Below are 13573 nucleotides of genomic sequence, written 5' to 3'. Positions count from 1 at the left end.
ATATACTTGCAGCAGAGATGAGGTTAGAACAAGGATGAGGATAGAACAAGGCTTGGTTACCCAGCCTTCCCCAGCTTTACAATGTTGGTCTTCAGGACCTTGTGATTGTTCTGCTCAGACAAAATCTTTCTCCTACTTCCCAGTAAAAGTCAATTCAGACATAGAAGTCTTGGAAAAACACATGGGAAAAAAAAAGCCCAGTAACCTACTGAATTAACAAAACCCACTTCAAACTCTATAGGCAGTATGGTGGGAGGTGGGAAGTATGAGGATAGAAGAGATGCTGCTGCTCTCTTTTAAGGTTTCTACTGGAAGTTTCAGGTATGCCAAGAACATCACAGTGGTTTTTTGAAGCTAAGCTCCAGCAGGAATAATAAGCTCTTAAATTTTTGTTGACTCACTGATCAACAGTCCTACTACATCGACATATCATGAGCAGCTTGAATTCTTCTCCAAAACCAGAGTTTCAGGATGAATTCACTTGCCTTACTAAATATGAAGGCAAAGCAGCTTTGAAGCAATATCAGTTTATATGGAGAGGAGATGAAGCTGGCTGTGCAGACTCAGATAGCTGTAATTCATATTGAGGGATGAACAAAGAAGCATTCAGCCCAGAAAAATGCTGGATTCCTTCCAGTCATGGTTTAGGAATGGTATTCCCACTGAAATACCCCAAACCACTCACTCACTCCCCCTTTCTCTTCCCCCTGCTGTGGGCTGGAGAGAATTGAAGGCACAAAAGGTAAAGATCATGGGTTGGGATAAGAACAATTCACTGGAAAAAGCAATGGAATAGGAAAATAAACAGTAACAGCAACAATATTAATAACAGAGGGTACAAGAGAGGCAAACAATTCATTTGCAAATGCTCACCATGCAGAAACTGGCAATACGCAAACCACCTCCATTCTACCCCTGTCCAGAGAAACGATGTGAGGTGGTATGGAATAACATCTGGGTCCTGGCCATGCCCCCTCCTGGCTATTGCAAAAATTAATCCTGTCCTGGCTGGAACCAGAACACTTTCCTCTACATTAACTTGCTAATTTAAAGAAGCAACCTGAGGTTTTCTTTACGCAAGGCATAGCAAAATGTGAACTCCACTTATGCCCTTTTCCAGAGTCTTAAAAACAGGGAGAAAGTAATTCAGTGTCTCAACAATGCAGATTTGACATGTGTAGAAGGTCAAGGATTCCAACCTTCATCAGAAACAGTAGAAGCAAAGGGAAACACTTCAGCATGTATATAGAGCTGACTGAGCTGTGTAAGCAAGTATTTTACAGCTGGAATTTTCACAAGGTAGTTACAGAAGAGAGATGACGTACAATGATTTATTAGAGAAGCATTCATGCCTTTATTTTCCTCCCTCTCCAACGAGGATATTTAAAAGCCATTCAGTTTGCTAACTAGTGTTAGATCTGAAGTGTCTTTATGCTTCAATTCAGAATACCCCAGCCTACATATTAAAGTACTTATCCAACTAACAGGCAAACACTGGTTTCCATGGAAGGTTGGTCTAGATGAGAACAATAATTTTCAGCAGAATATGTTCCTTTGTATAAAATAGTTAAAAAGGATTTTTAGTGTCATACTTCAGTAGATTAATGTAATTGGCTTGATAATAGTGTTTTCTATAAAAAAGAAAATAATAAACAAGTTCTATTTCCCAGTGTGAGAGATAATAATCTTATCTTTTATTTAGCTGTGCTGAAAGGCCACATACTACTTTTTTTGAGGACAGCAATAAGAATACACTCGTCTTGCTAGGTCTGTTCTTCAAGGCAAGCAGTGACCTTCCTCCTACACTTTGCTAATTTCTTCACTTTGAGCCAATGACATTTTTTGTGACTTTGATGAAGGGTTCCTTAGTTTAATAACAGCAAGTAGCACTTCCTATTTTCAAGCATTATGGATTCAAACTACTGTTCAACCTAATTAAAAGCATTGTTTTGTCCTCAGAACCTGTTTTAATCAATTGTCAGTAAAGGGGTTTGAAATAATTACTGTGTTTAGGCAAATTTTTGAAAGGGGTGATATGTCAAAGTGACAGAAAGAGCAGCAGTTTCATAGCACTGTGGGATTAAGGAAGATAAATAAAAAAATATCTTACCATGACCAATTCTACCATAGCTTCTTATGTTATAAATAGCTTAGTGGAGAGAAGTCTCCTCCAAAATCAAGAATAACTGTAGGTTTGAATTGGAACACTCCTCCCTCAAGTCCTGTGTAATTGATTTCCTCTAAATAAACAAAGATATTTGAATATTATTTCTTGAGGATTGTGGACAGTTTCAAACAAGCAGGAGTGGCAGTAACTAACTGATGCTGCTGTCTTCTGCTGCTGAACATTATTATTAATATATACATGTATGAGTCAAAGAAACGTGTGTGTAATATGTTCATGGCACATACTTGGGTCAAGTTTCAATTGTAGAGATTTGCCACAGAAATATTAAAATTTGTACAAATGAAATATGAATAGCAGAGCATGTGTGTTTACAAGTACTGGAAGAAACAGCATGATAAAGGTTAATAGTCTGTTTTGATACAGAGAACACAATTCCCAAGATATTGCTCTCAGAAGTAAGACTGATATTTGTTAGATTCATAAGATTCCTATTCGTTAATTAATATGAAGACCAGAAGAACTGTGCCCTGATAAGACCACAGCAGTGATGTGTCATCAGCAGAAAATCCTGTATCACAATAGCAGGAGTACAGCGACAAGGCTGCAGCATCTCATATGCCATTTCTTTTTCTGCTAGTCCCTCAGGAACAAAGATATTCCTACCAGACATGGGAAAAATCAGGAAAGGTTACTTATTCCCCATTGTCCAAGGTTCATGAAGGACCAAACTAGGAAGATCCGCTAACCAAAGGATCATCCTCTACCAACTGCTGCCTCCTAAAAATACAAAAGCTTGGTTCAAATAGCAAGAATGAAAATATCTTGGTTTTATATAAAGAACCACAACAATAAGTTAAGACTGAACAGCTGGCACCCCTTGTCCTCTCTGCAACATTAATTATCTTGTCTATAACATTTACAACATACCTTTTGGTGATTTAGTATATAATTTTGGCAATGTGAATCAATGAAGTCTATGACAAAATGAGTGCGCAAAATCAGTTCACTTGCAGATTTCGTAAGCCAGTATTGTATTTTGCCTCAGAGGCAGATGTGAAGAAAGTTCTTCACTGAACCTAGTTACACCTGGAAACAGGTTGACCAAATAAGTGGACTCTCCTTCACTGAAAATATTTAGGACACAGACTGATGGTACTCTGAATAAAGAATCTAAGACCTTGATTTTTAAGAGAGGGCTGAAGCACACAATAGACATTCTCCAACATTGACTTTATATTTTTTATTATCCATTCATATTATCTCATTTTGTCTCTTATTACACAAGTTCTCAAGTGTATTTATATTTTTTATCCAAATGCTGTGGACCTCATTTTGTGAAGTATTGGATTCTGAAGTATTTTGTGAAGTATTGGATTCTGTTGAAGAACATGTTTTTGTTCTGAAAAATGCATAGATTTATTGAAATAGCATGAAAATGTTAGTTTATGCTGTCTGAGACAGATTCATATGAGAATGTTCTGATCCCATTTCACAGACCCGTAACCAGTGGACTCACAGGTCTGGTCACTAGAAGAATCCTTACAGACCCTAAATATGCACGAGAAAACTCCTATGAATTTCAGTACACCTCGTCCAATGCCTTTTCTGAGTATGGAAAAATGAAAGGCAAAATAGACAAGAGAGACTGATAGCAAAACATTCACAGGAGAGTGATCAGATTGTGGTGTCACAAGAGAAGTGAAAGACACTGTAAGGTTAGAATTTCACTTTGTTTTAAATGGAAGTAACCAGAGGAAGTAGTACAGTCATCAATGTAAAACCCCAATGATTCAGATACAGAAAAACAACATTCCCTGGGCTCACTGTTATTCTCAGAAACAAACTTGTTTCTGTTTGTTTTCCCTTCACCATCCTTTTCTATTACTGCCTAAAAATATATACTTCTAAAATACAACCAAATGAAGGGCTCCTAGGGATAGGAAATCTAGCTACAAAACCTGCAAATGTCAATTTTCCACATGAATCATATTTAAAAATGACTTCAGAAAAGATTGCACACTTCTCAAAAGCAATAACTATCACCCCATGCTATGTTCTGTAAACAGCACGAGTGACATTATACATAATTACGCCTGTCAGGAAATTCTATGCAAGCCCACTCTACCAGAGCTTTTCAAACAGAAGGTGGAACAGCCTCTCTGCAACGTGCATCGGCCAAAGCTCTTAAAGATTTGACTTCTAATTACAGAAGAGTGACATGGACATAAATCTCATTTTCCCCAGTGCACCCCAGCAAGAGGACTAGGAGAACTGTCTAGCAGATATAAAGAGATTAACCACTACGTCATGTCCATCACCTCTCAAGTAAACTGCTGTTATATTGTGATGGATGACTTTTCAAGAGTCATCAAAAAGGCTGTTTGTAATCAAGAATCTGGCAAAAAACCAGTTTTACACAGAGCCGTGCTGGTCCATGATGAAGTTGAATAACTGAAGAAAAAAAAAATCAAATAAAGTATGTTAAATTACTTCTGTGAAGATCTCTCTGCTGTGCACAACACAGGGTGTGAGGCAGCCTCTCATACAACTTGTAGTTCCCCTAATCTCAATTAAGAGGCCTTTTAGTTTAGCAATAGTCAGTGATATATAGGGCATGGTGCAGATAGTAGCAGGTGTGTGATGACTTCTGTGCACATACAGGTCACACTGCCCTTGCAGGTATCAAAAATGTGGAGCACAGCTGTAGTCTGGCCACAAAAGCTGGCATTTTTGCCTCCTGCTTCTTTGAGCATTAAAGATTAGTTTGCAAGAGAAGATAAAAAGAGGCATGGGCAAGTTCAGATGAAATGTGTTCAAAGCTGTGAATAGATCTGTCAACACAGCATAGTACTGCACTCTGTGGAGATACCTGCACTAACTCTGAAGCAATGTCATGTTATCGTAGTCCTACTCTTATGGAGAAATACTTCCAGCTTGCAATGCTGTCCAAAACATAACTAGAAAGCACTTTAACACCATCCCAGGTTTGTCTTCAATCATTCTTAGCTCACTCCTGTAGTGCAGAAGACTAATCTTGTTACACTGTAGAATCTGGGCTTTAAAATAGGATGCTACAATGAAATAAGAAATCGAAACAGGTCAAAACTGCAATACTTCAACATGACTAAAGCATATTGCAAACACTTCAAAGAAAAAATACAGCAAACCTCACCAGACATAAATGATCAAAACAGTGTTGGGTTCTACCCCTTCCTTTTTGCCACCAATTAGAAATCATCTATTTTACACATACAAAAATATACTTTTTGGAACGCCAGAATTAGCTTTTAACTTTTCCAACTAGAAAGGAGTTTGTCATTTAAGGTAGTGTGCGCTTTTTCTTTAGCAGTAAGTATCTCCTTGAACGTGGAATATTTAGGTGCAATCCTTTCTGTTAATTCACACCATTCAAAAGCAAGCGTGCATGAGGGTGTATAAGTCCTGTTTATCACTTTTTTCCCCCTCAGAAATAGCACCAGCAAAGTTTTCAATATTTGAGACAAAGCAATTAAGCAAGACATTCTAGAACTAAGGATCTGCCATAGCATGCTTTATATCTAATTGTTTCTCCAATAACTGTTCTTACATACTAATTGCCAATATCTAGCTATTTTATTTGGTTAGTGTCATCTTACAGCAATATAATGTCTGACCTCCTCCATTTCCATAACAAATTTATAAATACAATGCATAAATAAGAATAAATAGGTCCAAAATTCCTTCCTTTTACTGTTTAACCAGAGTCTGGGCTTCAATCTAGCTAATTACATATTGAAGTTACTCAGGCTGTCTTTGGATACCATAACAGCAGCTCTTGCTTCTGAAATTTATTTTCAAAGGCTTTCACCTACATACATATCAATTCTGACATGTACAAGATGCACTATTTTTTATTAGTAATAAGCTTCACCGTTTGTCTTTTAACCATTTCTGTGTGAGACAGCTCAAAATATGCTACAGCTTGTGGGTACCAGTAGGCCTAGAAATAAAGGAGTGATAGGGATGTTAGTTGACAAAAGGACTAATAAGTACTAGTTTTCCAATCAGATTTGCTATGCCTAGAACCTGTGGTAGAGCCTCATACTCCACAGGACCTCAACACGTTTTGTAATCCTAATAGACACTAGAAGTTTTATAGGATTTTTTAAACACCCTTCCTATACTCTTGGGAAGTTTGTACGTTCTGCATGGCTTCATGCTGAATAGATAAGCTTTGCATAGACTCCTGTAGGGGTTACTGCACATAAGCCACATTGAGTTTTTCACTCCTACAGGGAATCACAGGAGATAAGTAGCCATAATATGTTCACGCTGAGAGCACTGGACCACTCAAACATCCAATTCAGAGTAAAGATGGGGTTATGCAAGGTTTATTACATACTATTGTTTAACAGAAGAAGTATGCCTCTCTCAAAATCTGCTGCCCATTAAAGTATAACAGAAAACCTAGAAAACATGACGCTACTTTGTAGTAAACTGCAACAGACTAGCAAAGTCAAATAAATACAATAAATACTTATGAAAGTCATCATTAACCACACTGCACTGTGCTGTTCGTTATTCTCTTCTAAATTTAAAAAAAAACCACAAAAACAGACAGAAGAGCCAGTTGCAACCTAATACAGAAACTCAGTCTTCCCTTCTTTCTAGAACCTGACCTGACTGCAATCACAAGAAGTCGATTCTCCTTTATTCCTTCTTAAAATTTCCAGTTCCTACATCAGCCCATGTATTACAGTAAAATTATATTTTATACTCTGAGTAATCTGAAAGAAAGTTTTGGGGCTGCAGGCCTGAGGAGTCATATTTGTTTCAAACTGTCACAGGTGTACAGTTGAATTTTCAGTTAGCCAGGTATTTTATAAACATCCTAATCTCTAGCTAGGTTAAGGTATTATTTAAAAAGAAAGAAAACACATTTATGAAGAGTCAAAAAGACACAGGAATCTAGGTAAGCTGTTGGGGGTTAGCTCCAGTAAACAGCTAAGCACCAAACCACTCCTAACTACATTCCCTCCCCCATCCTCAGAGGAATAGGGGAAGAAAAGGAAGAGCAAGAGAAAACTCATAGGTCAAGATAAAAATAGCTTAATAAGCAAACACGAAGTGAAAGAATAAAGAAACAATATAAGACAAGATGCAAAGGTACTCGCTCACCCTGTCACATGGACAGATTAATACTCACTCAGACCATAAGCAAAACTCCCTAAACTACTCTACTCTCCATTTTATTGCTGAGCAGGACATCACACAGCAGGGAGTAGCTTTTTTGGTCAGTTTGGGTTATCTGCCCAGTTACATCTCCTCCCAGACTCTTGCTCATTCCCAGTCTTTTCACTGGGCAGGATGGGGGCAAATCAGAGTGAAAAGCAGAGAAGGCCTTGATGCTGTGCAACCACAGTTCAGCAATACTTAGAACAATGTTATTGGCGCTGTTTTGGTCACAAATCTGAAACACAGCACCATGGGAACTGTTATAACAGCAGTGAACTCCATCCAGCCACACCCAGTACATAAGGAAAATACTCAATTTACTATTTCGAATTCAAGTCCCAAAGCCTCTCTCACTCTGTGTAGAAGACTTCATCATATAGTCTTACACAAGACCAAGGTGTCAGGGCAGGTGCTTATTCTCATACCACAACTACATGAGAGAACAGTAGCTGAAAAAAAGCTATCATTTACTGTCCTTCCTATTATTTCTAGTTCATCTTGCTCATCACCAAAAAGAGGCAAGTTTTTGTGCTTGTTTTCAGTTTGGGTTTTTACTCCTCATTTTAAGAACTGAAAAATCTTCAAGCAAAATGCCTTGATCAGTGGAAAAAGCAATGTGCAAGCCTCAGCCCAAAGCCTGGCATGCCCTGAACTTCCATTTTATGTAAAGACGTTTGGTACAAAAGCAGCAGAGATCAATGCATGGAAATGCATTGTTGGATCTTGAAGTCAGTCCTGATGGCAACCAACCATGTGATGATAATGGGTTTGAGGATCACTGACCTTAATCATCCCTTACAAGCATCCTATGCTGTGGCCTACATGTGCAAACTTGTGATTTTGCTGCATAGCCTAATGATCAGGTAAGAATGAGTGAAATTTTATGAAGTATGATGTTTTACAGGACGCAAAATTTTCATCACCCTATATTTATTTACCTTCAAGAAAAAATATTCTACATGCTTTAGTGGATGTTAAAACTAGTTATCTCCTCCTCCAAATACCCATTTAATATCTTATGTATTTCACCTACTGTACATATGCAGTTTCTATTTCCCATGTTCCAAGGTCCACAATACGATATCAAATCTGTTTTTCTGAACACTCCCAAACTTCACTTATTCTTAGAGAATGATCTCACTTTGGGTTGGTGTTCAGCATAATCTTTCTAAGAGATAACACCTAAAATGTCATCTATGGAAGACATTGCAGGGAAGTCTTGGTTAGTCTGAAGCCCGGGTGAAAAGCTCCCCTTTATTGAAGCTAGACAGTACTGACTATCGAGATTCTGTATCCTTAAAAGGATTTTACTTTACTTTCAGAATCAAAGTAGGTAACAGTTGTCTCAACTGCTCCTAATCTTGCTCCTTGCTTTAAAACCTGTCTTTCTCCAATCAGCCATACATCAGTGGCAGAAATACACCACTTCACTTGGCAATAGGGAACTGTTGATTGATTGCTGTACAATCTGTGCTGATTTACATGATTTTACCATTGAGACTAAAGGTAATTTATTTTAGGTGGCTGGGAGGACATCAAATCCTTGTAGCATGCTCTGAAGTTTGCTTTACCTGTCTTCAAAAGAGATTGAAATTATTTCATTTACATAGTTATTTCAAAATTGGGTCTCTGTTAGTTAAATCTCTCATTCTGACAAATTGCCAAGTGATTTTTGAAAATAGGTCATTTTGAAGACATACTGTTCTTTCAGTCCACCCCCTACAATGGCTTTTTCTAAACCAGAGATTAATATTTGCTACATTATCATAAGAAATACAAAAATGTCATTAAGCAAAAGCAATTTCTTTAAGGAACGTCTTTAAAAACTTATGAAATGTACTTTACTGTCGTTGGCTTTCAATTAAAACTGACTAAAGTCTACAAAGGCTATGTTTACAAATGTGGCAAATTCAAATGAGAAGGACAAGTGAGATTAAGCAAAATTCACAATAATTTCAACTGGATGCTGCCTTGTTTAATGTTTTCCTGCTGTGCTCTTTTTGAACTTTCCATTATGCTTAATAGGATTTGTTTGGGATTTCAGATTAAATGATTAGAGGCATTCTTACAGAGATCATCTGAATTTAGAGGTATACTTAAGATATAAAACTAATCTCTGGCAGTGTATCAGATTATGCCGTATTTCCGAATACTGTCACCTGAATCTTGTTTTCCATTTGCACATTCCTAAAGCATCCGTACCTAGAAAATGGAAAGGTTTCTAGAACTCTTTCAAAAGATTCAATGAAAAATGATTTTATGGACATGTGTTACACTAGTCATAATTTTGCCCTAAATAAAACTTTACACCCATAAAAGACAGTCTAGTCTTGTCAAAGTTGGAGACAATAAATGGCAATGTTGGGATGTAATCAATGGCAGCAAGACAGCAGGTCTCTACAGCTGACTGTCTGTCCAAGGAAAGCAACTCTAAAGAAGAGAGAGGACAGTGACTGTGCCCAGCAAGACTCTACTTTCAGACATCTTGAGCTGTCTCTGTATTTTTAACAAGTCCAGAGTCAGGAAAATTTTATTAGCTTTTAATGGGTCCCCTGGAAACAGGTGTAAGGACAGATGAACACCAAGACCAGCAGAACTGCAGCTGCCTGTCTCACCTTAGAAGCAGGGAGTTGGATCAAACAGAATTACTAAAATCCTCAAGGAGAAGATAAGAAAAATGGAAATATAGAATGTGTTGAGTGTAAACGCAGTGAAAGGTGCTACTATCAGGATCAGTCTGTAAGCATGACACTAACTTCAACATCATGTGCCCAGTGCTACTCTCCAGAGTAAATTGGTCATGATCCAGTGATAGAACATGAAAAGATATCTTACATGCATTTAAACTTAAGAATAGTAATACTGGTGACAACAAAGCTGCATTCTGACTGCAGAAATTGCCACAGTAATCACTACACTCATCATAGTCTAATATTTAATGACAACAGAGGTCCTGCATGCTACATGGGAATTCATCAAATCATTTACCTTACATTCATATGGAATACATTTTCCCCTCAGCAATGTAGGCAAAGAAAGTCAGAAAAAGGATCCTGAACTGCTTTAGTTACAGTCACAAAGCGGCACTGAAACTTCCCTTGTTGCTCTATTAAGTGCAGGATTCTGTGGCTGCTCAAGTTGTCAAAGGGCAAAAGAGAAGTGAAGAGTTAGCACCAAGAGGGCTCCGCACAGGTGAGCAAACATCGCAGCATCTGGAGGGGCAGCACCTGAACTCCCAGAGGAGGAACACTTCCAGAAAACTTTCCCCCTTCCTACCTTCACCCATGCTACAGAGAAATCCAGGACAGTGATGCAGCATCAGACTGTTCATCCAGGCACACTTGCAAAGGCAGGCATGACAAGCTAGCTGGGAAATACCCCTGCAGAAAACCACGCAGCACTCCAGGCTACTGTTTTTTTCAAAGCATTATACAGTTCCAGCTCTGCATAGGCTGGAGTCACATCACCAACAAGTATAAACCTTTCCACTACAATCCGAGCAGCACTGCTCATGCTTGCCTCTCACCTTCCCAGAGTTACAGCAGCTGAAAGGGAGGGGTTGCTCTTAAACCTGAGTGAGCTGACTGACTATCTGTGCATTTTCTGAAAGACTGACTCTGCTATTGCACTCCTGTTTATTGAAATCATATGGCACTATTCAATTTTAAGAGCAACTACAAGTTTTGTGTTTTCTCTCAATGTTCTCAGACTTCAAGCCTTTATATGAAACATGAAAGCAATTTCTTTTTTTAAAAAAAACCAGGTTTTCTACTACATGGTCACCAAGGCTAATACAAATGTCATCTCCCCCACCTTTTTGTTCACTTACCATTGGGTGACATGCTTCCCTGTCCAAAGCTCTGCAGTCTGCTCTCCTACAACATGTTCTATAAAGCATGGAAGCTGGCTAGGTATTGAACTGCAAAGCATTTTGTCCTTGGAAGCCCAGCACAGCTGTATGAGCAAAACTTGCAACTTCAGACTAGCACAGCTTTCTCTTTTTCGATGTGAGGAGGTATAACTGGGACCACCAGCCACTGCTTGTGGTGGCTTGACCGCACTAGCAAAGCTTGCCATACAAACCCAGAGACAGTGCTACCTACAGTGTAAGGCTACAGAATGTACAGAAGACTCAGGCAGTAAGCTAGGGCAGCAGAAAATGGATCCAGCTGTAAGTACACTTACAGCATAGTTTACAAAAGAACTAACCCCCTCAGTTTGACTTAAATAGAAGCCACAGGGCCCATGGGCAGGTGTGGGTGGTGACCCTACGTGAGATAATATGGTAAGGGCAATTAAGGGTATCAGAACCTTCTGGGTCCTCTTAGCAGACTTGCTGATGTCTATTCCTTCTGGGGAACTTCACAATAAACACCGAAGAGAGTTTAAACACATGGAAGTTTGTCTTTAGAAAGCTAGCAATGGCAACACGGTTAGGAACTCTGCAGGCAGGTCCTTCCTGCAATCCACTCAGTAGCTTTCTGAGTTGCTTCAAACCCTGTGTAAAACCATTTGGCCCAAAGCATCTCTGAGATGAGGCTGTTTACTCTGTGCTTTCCACTCATCAATCCTGTGCTCTTCCCACAAGCTCTACCCCACTGACCCTTCAGCTCCAATAGATAATTTTTATTATGATTTGGTCCTTGGGCACACAGGTTTATCGCCTTTCCTATCCCTTTTTCTGTGACCCTCTGAGAAACTTTACCTATAAGCACTTTCCAACTGCATTTGTGGAAAGGTGCTCCTTTGTTGGGCTTTTTTGGTTTGGTTTATGCAGGGATTCTGCTCATTGGTCTCTACAAAAATCTTGAACAATCTTTCTGTGTCATTTAGAAAAGCTTGACTTGTGTAATTTCTGTTAGTTCTGTCCCAGCTGTTTTTTTTCTGGATCGAGAATCCCCAGCCTTTGGCTAAATGCCATGCTTGCAGAAAGAGAAACATTTCCAGGTCTTGTTTCCTTCTGGGGAATGGCTTAGCCTGTACTCCATCACCCACCTGGCTGCCTCAGGCGCAGTGACAGGGTGCCTGCCCCCTACTTACAGTTTTACTGTTTACAGTTTCACTGCCAAAGGTTAATGAACACATTGTTGTTCCAGGTCTAGAAAATACATGACTCCTTCAACAGTTTCAACCCTTTCTCCCTTAAACAATTTCCACAGGAATTCCAAGCCCAATAGCTACTTGGCAGGTGCTATCCTCTTTTATTTTCCTTTGCCTAAATCTTGGGCCACGATTCTCCAGCATTTTTTCAGACTGTACAGCAGTTTGCTATGCTATAAGCTTCAGAGTACTCTAAAAGGTGTTGTAATCAACTTTTAGAGATTTTCTCTGTGGTAGATGTAAGTAATTAGCTTTTTCTATTCCTCAGCTCCACACATCAGTCGAAAGTTTTCATTGGCATTAAAAAAATGTATTGATTTCCCTCAATACTTTGGAATATAGGCTGCAATATTCATCTTGATATTCAAGGCCCTTGCATGAAGGCTTCTTCTGCCTTCAGGCCAGCAGACTGACTCCAAGGTGAGGCTGCTGGTCACAAACCCTCAAGGTTCACTGTGAGTGGTGGCAGCAGTGTCTCAGCTCGGTCTTGAGCCTCCTGGGGTGGTCACAGCACTCCCATAAAGCTGGCATATGCTGGGAATGTCATACTTTGCACAAGGAGGCAAGGCACTGAGATTTTCGGAGGCTGTGAAACACAATGTGTTTTCTGCTGCAGAACAAGTCCATTGCCATTGGTGCACTGTGTACCACACAGCTAAATAAAAGTTATCATCTGCAGGCAATTGTTGCTACCAAAACTGATATAGAACTAGTCACAGAGAAGAAGTGCTTGGAGGACTTTTACCCCAGGGAATGACTAGGCCTGGACTACTACTGCTATCCAAATATGCCAAACAACTGGGCTTTGAGCTGTACACTAACTACTCTCTCTTTCTTCGATTTTCTTGCATGAACGGGTAACACAAAGACAGTAGGAACAAGACCTTCCTCCTCTAAAATATAAAAGCTACAGTTACAGCTTTTTGTTTAACCTGCTGCTGTTAAGCTTGGATTTTCTTAAACCTCAACGGCATTTTAGTGAGCTTCACACTGTCCCAGATGGGATGACAAAATTAGTATGACTTCAATCACTATTTTAGGGATGTACATGAAAGTCAGACATAAGAAGACACCAAACTGTTGAGTTCAGCTTAGTCCACCCAAAAGTCTGGTATGACTGGATATACAAAA

The sequence above is a fragment of the Pipra filicauda genome, unplaced genomic scaffold (assembly GCF_003945595.2).
Source record: "Pipra filicauda isolate LSUMZ 115617 unplaced genomic scaffold, ASM394559v2 scaffold137_size4652046_pilon, whole genome shotgun sequence".
NCBI lineage: Eukaryota > Metazoa > Chordata > Aves > Passeriformes > Pipridae > Pipra > Pipra filicauda.
This window is presented reverse-complemented; position numbering follows the sequence as displayed.